Source organism: Hyla sarda, unplaced genomic scaffold (genome assembly GCF_029499605.1).
Source record: "Hyla sarda isolate aHylSar1 unplaced genomic scaffold, aHylSar1.hap1 scaffold_1764, whole genome shotgun sequence".
NCBI lineage: Eukaryota > Metazoa > Chordata > Amphibia > Anura > Hylidae > Hyla > Hyla sarda.
The window spans coordinates 62,092-70,848 of NW_026608408.1; the positions used below are offsets into that span (position 1 = coordinate 62,092).

Sequence of the window (8,757 nt, forward strand, 5' to 3'; positions counted from 1 at the left end):
GCGGCTGCAATATCTCAACGGAGAATACGTTTATATCTATGTGTGTGTGTGCGCATATATATATATATATATATATATATATATATATATATATATATATATTTCTCCGCCGAAATCACTTTTAAACCCATTTCCACCTTTTTTTCCCTTCTCTTCCTCTTACTTTTTTTTCACGTTTTTTTACGTTTTTCTCCTTTTCGCCTCTTTTCTGGGCGTATTATTCTTCTTTTTCTTCTTTTTTTTCGTCTAATGCATACCCCATCAGTGCAGCAATGCTTATTCAATACCGCCAGCAGATGGAGACACTGGGGGATAATTTTCTAAGGATTTATACTGATTTTTCCTGTCTGAATTTGTCGCACAGAAAGTTGCAGGCCAAATATGTGTGACATTTCTGCGACTTTAGCTTCTAGAGCATTTTTACAACATTATACATAGGTGCTGAATACATAAAAAGCGACTGTTCAGCGACAGACAAGTCGCATCGGCTGAAAGTAGGCCAGAATGTCAGTCCATGTTGGAGCAGGTTTAGATACAGTCTAAAGCATAGATCTCAAAGTCTGTGCACAGAATTTAGCAAGGGCCTCGCACCTTCTGATGCATCAGGTAGGTGCACAATAGCATAGCCTAACCCTCTGTACTTTGGTCTATATTGATGCGGGACATAGACAGCCAGCTGATGACCAATCCATTAGTGCAATGGATGGCTGGAAGCATTTGTCTTTGCCTTTGCAATACCACAGAAGCAATGCATGGTCAATGTACAGCAATGACACACCTGTGTGAACAGCCAGGAGACCCCCCCCCCCCCCCCCCATGTTATGTTACATAGTTACATAGTTAGTACGGTCGAAAAAAGACATATGTCCATCAAGTTCAACCAGGGAATTAAGGGGTAGGGGTGTGGCGCGATATTGGGGAAGGGATGAGATTTTATATTTCTTCATAAGCATTAATCTTATTTTGTCAATTAGGAACATTCAGCACCCACCCGCTATCAAGGCAGCTGCCTATCATGTCATGCCCTACCTGCACAGGTGTGCTGGCTACTCAAATGATCCAATTAAGGAGGCCATTTAGTCAGCAGCAGCAGAAGTCCTGTGCCTGGACGCTCCAACAGGGGCCAGACACAAGCAGAAGCAGAAGCAGCAGAAGCAGCAGCAGCACCACCTTTTGTTTTTTGGCTGCAGCAGCAGCAAGGCCCACAGGGCTGGCTAGCTGGCTAGCCAGCAAGCAGGTAGCAATGAAAGTAGGAATCTTTCTTTTTAACCCTGTAAGGGGGTGGTGCACTGTACCCGAAGATACTGCCATATCGGGTCAATGCATAGGGCGACGGAAGCAAGCTTCGAAATCGGCCCCCGTTCTCAAAAATCCATTTAATATATGGTCCCCAGATAGGGGACGTATCAGATATTAAACTGATAAGAACAGATACTACACTTGATCTTAGCCAAAAGGCCGAGAAGCGATAACCGTGAAAGGGGCGGGCCCAACAAGGTCCCCTTCATGGGCACTATCACTGCTTGCTGTCAGGGAGGCTGCCAGACAATTTTCCATGCACACTCTGGGCTGGGGGGCAGTCAACCACCAGTACACACAGCAGAACCTAAACCCATACCATTATTGCTAAGCAGCAAGACAGGGGCCCATTGCACTCCCACGGGGCCTTTTTAAATGCAATCCATAACCCGGATTTGCCAGGAACCCTTCTTACTCCTCCTACTTGCATGTGACACTGGGCTTAGGATCTGCATAGGAAACACACACACAAGCACACACCTACCTTTGTTGCCTGCAGATGCCTCCTTGGCTGTCCCCAAACGGTATCAAACCAACACCCACGGGAAGCTGTAAGCATAGAGGACATGCCTGCACCCCATTGGACTTACCTGTGTGGGTTAAATCCGGGTTATTTGACAACCTATGGCGGTGATGGTTCTGCTCAGGCAGAGCAGTGCTGATGCTCCTCATAAAGCTGTCGCTGCTGTGAAGGTTCTAGGTGACATCACAAATCCCTATGGTTACATACACAACAAAGCTGGGTTGTTGTTGTTTACACTCTGCAAGGCCTGTGGAAGTGAGTGACATCATAGCACTGTAGTTCTGAGGGTTCAAGATGGATGCAACAATCTCCTGTTGCTTCTATGAAGGCCGTAATAGACGACATCACCAAACAGCTCCATAGTCACATACACAGCAAAGGAGAGATGTTGTTTACACCTAGTGATGTCAGTGGTATTGAGTGACATCACAGCACAGTGCTAAGGCTCCTGGGCCTGGACACAGCAGCGGCTGCAATATCTCAACGGAGAATACGTTTATATCTATGTGTGTGTGTGCGCATATATATATATATATATATATATATATATATATATATATATATATATATATATATATATTTCTCCGCCGAAATCACTTTTAAACCCATTTCCACCTTTTTTTCCCTTCTCTTCCTCTTACTTTTTTTTCACGTTTTTTTACGTTTTTCTCCTTTTCGCCTCTTTTCTGGGCGTATTATTCTTCTTTTTCTTCTTTTTTTTCGTCTAATGCATACCCCATCAGTGCAGCAATGCTTATTCAATACCGCCAGCAGATGGAGACACTGGGGGATAATTTTCTAAGGATTTATACTGATTTTTCCTGTCTGAATTTGTCGCACAGAAAGTTGCAGGCCAAATATGTGTGACATTTCTGCGACTTTAGCTTCTAGAGCATTTTTACAACATTATACATAGGTGCTGAATACATAAAAAGCGACTGTTCAGCGACAGACAAGTCGCATCGGCTGAAAGTAGGCCAGAATGTCAGTCCATGTTGGAGCAGGTTTAGATACAGTCTAAAGCATAGATCTCAAAGTCTGTGCACAGAATTTAGCAAGGGCCTCGCACCTTCTGATGCATCAGGTAGGTGCACAATAGCATAGCCTAACCCTCTGTACTTTGGTCTATATTGATGCGGGACATAGACAGCCAGCTGATGACCAATCCATTAGTGCAATGGATGGCTGGAAGCATTTGTCTTTGCCTTTGCAATACCACAGAAGCAATGCATGGTCAATGTACAGCAATGACACACCTGTGTGAACAGCCAGGAGACCCCCCCCCCCCCCCCATGTTATGTTACATAGTTACATAGTTAGTACGGTCGAAAAAAGACATATGTCCATCAAGTTCAACCAGGGAATTAAGGGGTAGGGGTGTGGCGCGATATTGGGGAAGGGATGAGATTTTATATTTCTTCATAAGCATTAATCTTATTTTGTCAATTAGGAACATTCAGCACCCACCCGCTATCAAGGCAGCTGCCTATCATGTCATGCCCTACCTGCACAGGTGTGCTGGCTACTCAAATGATCCAATTAAGGAGGCCATTTAGTCAGCAGCAGCAGAAGTCCTGTGCCTGGACGCTCCAACAGGGGCCAGACACAAGCAGAAGCAGAAGCAGCAGAAGCAGCAGCAGCACCACCTTTTGTTTTTTGGCTGCAGCAGCAGCAAGGCCCACAGGGCTGGCTAGCTGGCTAGCCAGCAAGCAGGTAGCAATGAAAGTAGGAATCTTTCTTTTTAACCCTGTAAGGGGGTGGTGCACTGTACCCGAAGATACTGCCATATCGGGTCAATGCATAGGGCGACGGAAGCAAGCTTCGAAATCGGCCCCCGTTCTCAAAAATCCATTTAATATATGGTCCCCAGATAGGGGACGTATCAGATATTAAACTGATAAGAACAGATACTACACTTGATCTTAGCCAAAAGGCCGAGAAGCGATAACCGTGAAAGGGGCGGGCCCAACAAGGTCCCCTTCATGGGCACTATCACTGCTTGCTGTCAGGGAGGCTGCCAGACAATTTTCCATGCACACTCTGGGCTGGGGGGCAGTCAACCACCAGTACACACAGCAGAACCTAAACCCATACCATTATTGCTAAGCAGCAAGACAGGGGCCCATTGCACTCCCACGGGGCCTTTTTAAATGCAATCCATAACCCGGATTTGCCAGGAACCCTTCTTACTCCTCCTACTTGCATGTGACACTGGGCTTAGGATCTGCATAGGAAACACACACACAAGCACACACCTACCTTTGTTGCCTGCAGATGCCTCCTTGGCTGTCCCCAAACGGTATCAAACCAACACCCACGGGAAGCTGTAAGCATAGAGGACATGCCTGCACCCCATTGGACTTACCTGTGTGGGTTAAATCCGGGTTATTTGACAACCTATGGCGGTGATGGTTCTGCTCAGGCAGAGCAGTGCTGATGCTCCTCATAAAGCTGTCGCTGCTGTGAAGGTTCTAGGTGACATCACAAATCCCTATGGTTACATACACAACAAAGCTGGGTTGTTGTTGTTTACACTCTGCAAGGCCTGTGGAAGTGAGTGACATCATAGCACTGTAGTTCTGAGGGTTCAAGATGGATGCAACAATCTCCTGTTGCTTCTATGAAGGCCGTAATAGACGACATCACCAAACAGCTCCATAGTCACATACACAGCAAAGGAGAGATGTTGTTTACACCTAGTGATGTCAGTGGTATTGAGTGACATCACAGCACAGTGCTAAGGCTCCTGGGCCTGGACACAGCAGCGGCTGCAATATCTCAACGGAGAATACGTTTATATCTATGTGTGTGTGTGCGCATATATATATATATATATATATATATATATATATATATATATATTTCTCCGCCGAAATCACTTTTAAACCCATTTCCACCTTTTTTTCCCTTCTCTTCCTCTTACTTTTTTTTCACGTTTTTTTACGTTTTTCTCCTTTTCGCCTCTTTTCTGGGCGTATTATTCTTCTTTTTCTTCTTTTTTTTCGTCTAATGCATACCCCATCAGTGCAGCAATGCTTATTCAATACCGCCAGCAGATGGAGACACTGGGGGATAATTTTCTAAGGATTTATACTGATTTTTCCTGTCTGAATTTGTCGCACAGAAAGTTGCAGGCCAAATATGTGTGACATTTCTGCGACTTTAGCTTCTAGAGCATTTTTACAACATTATACATAGGTGCTGAATACATAAAAAGCGACTGTTCAGCGACAGACAAGTCGCATCGGCTGAAAGTAGGCCAGAATGTCAGTCCATGTTGGAGCAGGTTTAGATACAGTCTAAAGCATAGATCTCAAAGTCTGTGCACAGAATTTAGCAAGGGCCTCGCACCTTCTGATGCATCAGGTAGGTGCACAATAGCATAGCCTAACCCTCTGTACTTTGGTCTATATTGATGCGGGACATAGACAGCCAGCTGATGACCAATCCATTAGTGCAATGGATGGCTGGAAGCATTTGTCTTTGCCTTTGCAATACCACAGAAGCAATGCATGGTCAATGTACAGCAATGACACACCTGTGTGAACAGCCAGGAGACCCCCCCCCCCCCCCCATGTTATGTTACATAGTTACATAGTTAGTACGGTCGAAAAAAGACATATGTCCATCAAGTTCAACCAGGGAATTAAGGGGTAGGGGTGTGGCGCGATATTGGGGAAGGGATGAGATTTTATATTTCTTCATAAGCATTAATCTTATTTTGTCAATTAGGAACATTCAGCACCCACCCGCTATCAAGGCAGCTGCCTATCATGTCATGCCCTACCTGCACAGGTGTGCTGGCTACTCAAATGATCCAATTAAGGAGGCCATTTAGTCAGCAGCAGCAGAAGTCCTGTGCCTGGACGCTCCAACAGGGGCCAGACACAAGCAGAAGCAGAAGCAGCAGAAGCAGCAGCAGCACCACCTTTTGTTTTTTGGCTGCAGCAGCAGCAAGGCCCACAGGGCTGGCTAGCTGGCTAGCCAGCAAGCAGGTAGCAATGAAAGTAGGAATCTTTCTTTTTAACCCTGTAAGGGGGTGGTGCACTGTACCCGAAGATACTGCCATATCGGGTCAATGCATAGGGCGACGGAAGCAAGCTTCGAAATCGGCCCCCGTTCTCAAAAATCCATTTAATATATGGTCCCCAGATAGGGGACGTATCAGATATTAAACTGATAAGAACAGATACTACACTTGATCTTAGCCAAAAGGCCGAGAAGCGATAACCGTGAAAGGGGCGGGCCCAACAAGGTCCCCTTCATGGGCACTATCACTGCTTGCTGTCAGGGAGGCTGCCAGACAATTTTCCATGCACACTCTGGGCTGGGGGGCAGTCAACCACCAGTACACACAGCAGAACCTAAACCCATACCATTATTGCTAAGCAGCAAGACAGGGGCCCATTGCACTCCCACGGGGCCTTTTTAAATGCAATCCATAACCCGGATTTGCCAGGAACCCTTCTTACTCCTCCTACTTACATGTGACACTGGGCTTAGGATCTGCATAGGAAACACACACACAAGCACACACCTACCTTTGTTGCCTGCAGATGCCTCCTTGGCTGTCCCCAAACGGTATCAAACCAACACCCACGGGAAGCTGTAAGCATAGAGGACATGCCTGCACCCCATTGGACTTACCTGTGTGGGTTAAATCCGGGTTATTTGACAACCTATGGCGGTGATGGTTCTGCTCAGGCAGAGCAGTGCTGATGCTCCTCATAAAGCTGTCGCTGCTGTGAAGGTTCTAGGTGACATCACAAATCCCTATGGTTACATACACAACAAAGCTGGGTTGTTGTTGTTTACACTCTGCAAGGCCTGTGGAAGTGAGTGACATCATAGCACTGTAGTTCTGAGGGTTCAAGATGGATGCAACAATCTCCTGTTGCTTCTATGAAGGCCGTAATAGACGACATCACCAAACAGCTCCATAGTCACATACACAGCAAAGGAGAGATGTTGTTTACACCTAGTGATGTCAGTGGTATTGAGTGACATCACAGCACAGTGCTAAGGCTCCTGGGCCTGGACACAGCAGCGGCTGCAATATCTCAACGGAGAATACGTTTATATCTATGTGTGTGTGTGCGCATATATATATATATATATATATATATATATATATATATATATATATATATATATATATTTCTCCGCCGAAATCACTTTTAAACCCATTTCCACCTTTTTTTCCCTTCTCTTCCTCTTACTTTTTTTTCACGTTTTTTTACGTTTTTCTCCTTTTCGCCTCTTTTCTGGGCGTATTATTCTTCTTTTTCTTCTTTTTTTTCGTCTAATGCATACCCCATCAGTGCAGCAATGCTTATTCAATACCGCCAGCAGATGGAGACACTGGGGGATAATTTTCTAAGGATTTATACTGATTTTTCCTGTCTGAATTTGTCGCACAGAAAGTTGCAGGCCAAATATGTGTGACATTTCTGCGACTTTAGCTTCTAGAGCATTTTTACAACATTATACATAGGTGCTGAATACATAAAAAGCGACTGTTCAGCGACAGACAAGTCGCATCGGCTGAAAGTAGGCCAGAATGTCAGTCCATGTTGGAGCAGGTTTAGATACAGTCTAAAGCATAGATCTCAAAGTCTGTGCACAGAATTTAGCAAGGGCCTCGCACCTTCTGATGCATCAGGTAGGTGCACAATAGCATAGCCTAACCCTCTGTACTTTGGTCTATATTGATGCGGGACATAGACAGCCAGCTGATGACCAATCCATTAGTGCAATGGATGGCTGGAAGCATTTGTCTTTGCCTTTGCAATACCACAGAAGCAATGCATGGTCAATGTACAGCAATGACACACCTGTGTGAACAGCCAGGAGACCCCCCCCCCCCCCATGTTATGTTACATAGTTACATAGTTAGTACGGTCGAAAAAAGACATATGTCCATCAAGTTCAACCAGGGAATTAAGGGGTAGGGGTGTGGCGCGATATTGGGGAAGGGATGAGATTTTATATTTCTTCATAAGCATTAATCTTATTTTGTCAATTAGGAACATTCAGCACCCACCCGCTATCAAGGCAGCTGCCTATCATGTCATGCCCTACCTGCACAGGTGTGCTGGCTACTCAAATGATCCAATTAAGGAGGCCATTTAGTCAGCAGCAGCAGAAGTCCTGTGCCTGGACGCTCCAACAGGGGCCAGACACAAGCAGAAGCAGAAGCAGCAGAAGCAGCAGCAGCACCACCTTTTGTTTTTTGGCTGCAGCAGCAGCAAGGCCCACAGGGCTGGCTAGCTGGCTAGCCAGCAAGCAGGTAGCAATGAAAGTAGGAATCTTTCTTTTTAACCCTGTAAGGGGGTGGTGCACTGTACCCGAAGATACTGCCATATCGGGTCAATGTATAGGGCGACGGAAGCAAGCTTCGAATCGGCCCCCGTTCTCAAAAATCCATTTAATATATGGTCCCCAGATAGGGGACGTATCAGATATTAAACTGATAAGAACAGATACTACACTTGATCTTAGCCAAAAGGCCGAGAAGCGATAACCGTGAAAGGGGCGGGCCCAACAAGGTCCCCTTCATGGGCACTATCACTGCTTGCTGTCAGGGAGGCTGCCAGACAATTTTCCATGCACACTCTGGGCTGGGGGGGCAGTCAACCACCAGTACACACAGCAGAACCTAAACCCATACCATTATTGCTAAGCAGCAAGACAGGGGCCCATTGCACTCCCACGGGGCCTTTTTAAATGCAATCCATAACCCGGATTTGCCAGGAACCCTTCTTACTCCTCCTACTTGCATGTGACACTGGGCTTAGGATCTGCATAGGAAACACACACACAAGCACACACCTACCTTTGTTGCCTGCAGATGCCTCCTTGGCTGTCCCCAAACGGTATCAAACCAACACCCACGGGAAGCTGTAAGCATAGAGGACATGCCTGCACCCCATTGG

General features: G+C 46.0%; 4 non-coding genes across 4 annotated transcripts; all 4 read right to left on the reverse strand.

The window, feature by feature from the left end:
* Window positions 1–1,279: 1,279 nt before the first annotated feature.
* Window positions 1,280–1,470, reverse strand: LOC130313409 (U2 spliceosomal RNA). Its single transcript, XR_008861340.1, has one exon. It is a non-coding gene; the product is annotated as a U2 spliceosomal RNA (small nuclear RNA).
* A 2,107-nt stretch (window positions 1,471–3,577) lies between these two features.
* LOC130313411 (U2 spliceosomal RNA) lies at window positions 3,578–3,768 on the reverse strand. The gene has a single exon (XR_008861341.1). It is a non-coding gene; the product is annotated as a U2 spliceosomal RNA (small nuclear RNA).
* Window positions 3,769–5,859: 2,091 nt separating this feature from the next.
* LOC130313412 (U2 spliceosomal RNA) lies at window positions 5,860–6,050 on the reverse strand. The gene has a single exon (XR_008861342.1). It is a non-coding gene; the product is annotated as a U2 spliceosomal RNA (small nuclear RNA).
* Window positions 6,051–8,153: 2,103 nt separating this feature from the next.
* LOC130313414 (U2 spliceosomal RNA) lies at window positions 8,154–8,343 on the reverse strand. The gene has a single exon (XR_008861344.1). It is a non-coding gene; the product is annotated as a U2 spliceosomal RNA (small nuclear RNA).
* Window positions 8,344–8,757: the final 414 nt, after the last annotated feature.